Genomic DNA, 1,423 nt, shown 5'->3' on the forward strand with positions numbered 1-1,423 from the left:
ATGAGCTGGGTCACACACACATTAAAACACAGACACACACACACACATGGAGAGAAAGGTTCACAAGAAAAAACTGCACACACACAAACATTTTTCACACACACATGCAGTCTGACAGATTTGCGCTGTTTCATGGAGGCAAAGGAATCATTTCTCTGTTAGAACCTGCTGCTTCTTTTGCATCGTTTACAATCAAAATCATTTTGTTCAATATTCAAACACTGTGTTTTTAACCATTCAAATAAATCATTCAAAATGAATTACAGGCAATTACCAAGAGTGCAATAAAGTATATGACTAATGCATGGTCCATGCTATGACTAATGTATAGCCTAAGGATACTTCTGGCTCTTTCTGATTGGATAAATATTTCATGCCACATTCTGACCTACAGCACATGACATGGAAAACATGTTGTGGTGAGGAATTGAACAAATTGCTTTCTATGAATAAATTTGTAACTAGTGTAGGACAGGAAAAAAAACAGTTAACCAAACAATCATTTGCAAATATTGTACTATATAGCAAACATGCTAACATGACTTTTGATTTTAAATTAAAGCATTACATTAATATTGCATCTGATCATCACTGAATAGCAATTGTCAGTATAAAATAAATATAAAGAATAATGAATAGTTTTTAATCATTGTGTCTGTTTGCAAACAATACAAAGAAAAGCAAAGAAATGCTGCAACATTTTAACTTTTTTGTTTAATGGTTACATTTCATATATTATTGATCGGGTGGAAGAATTGTAATAAAATACCTTAATATACCGGGTTTCCTTATATTAAATGGACCACCGACGAAAAGGACATTTGCCATCATGAGCAAATTTGTATAGTTCATATAGTTATAGTTTATCATTTTTGCAGAAGATAAATATTATACATTGTGACATTCTGACAAATTTAAAAATGCAAATGATTTTTAGTAAAAGTAGTAAATTGCAAAAGCACAGCATAGACACAATGTAATGCAATGCTGTATACAACCGGAAATCATTTTATAATTGATAGAAAAACAGTATGATCATTCATACAGAGTGGCGCTCCTGTATACATATTATATTTATTTATATTGTATTTCTGTGATGATGTAAAGTATCTATTTTACACCCAATATACAATAATCATCCATAATCACTGGATTTAACTGCCAGTATCCAGCATCCAATAATATATCCATTACATGTTTCTATCTGAAAAAATAGAGGTAAAGAGATAGAGAGAGAGACAATTTTGGAAGAGCATTTTTCAATACAGCAGGGGGAAGATACAGCCTAGAAAACAATGGAACCAGCTATATATCTCTCTGTATGGATTGGGAGGCTTGATAGGGAGGGAGGTGGGCAATCAGGACCCTGTGGGCCCCCGATGAGAGCGGTCCAGCAGGGGTTATTGGCTGGAGCGGCCCCCCC

This window comes from Anarrhichthys ocellatus, unplaced genomic scaffold, assembly GCF_004355925.1.
Source record: "Anarrhichthys ocellatus isolate YVR2014 unplaced genomic scaffold, GSC_Weel_1.0 scaffold13, whole genome shotgun sequence".
NCBI classification, from domain to species: Eukaryota; Metazoa; Chordata; class Actinopteri; order Perciformes; family Anarhichadidae; genus Anarrhichthys; species Anarrhichthys ocellatus.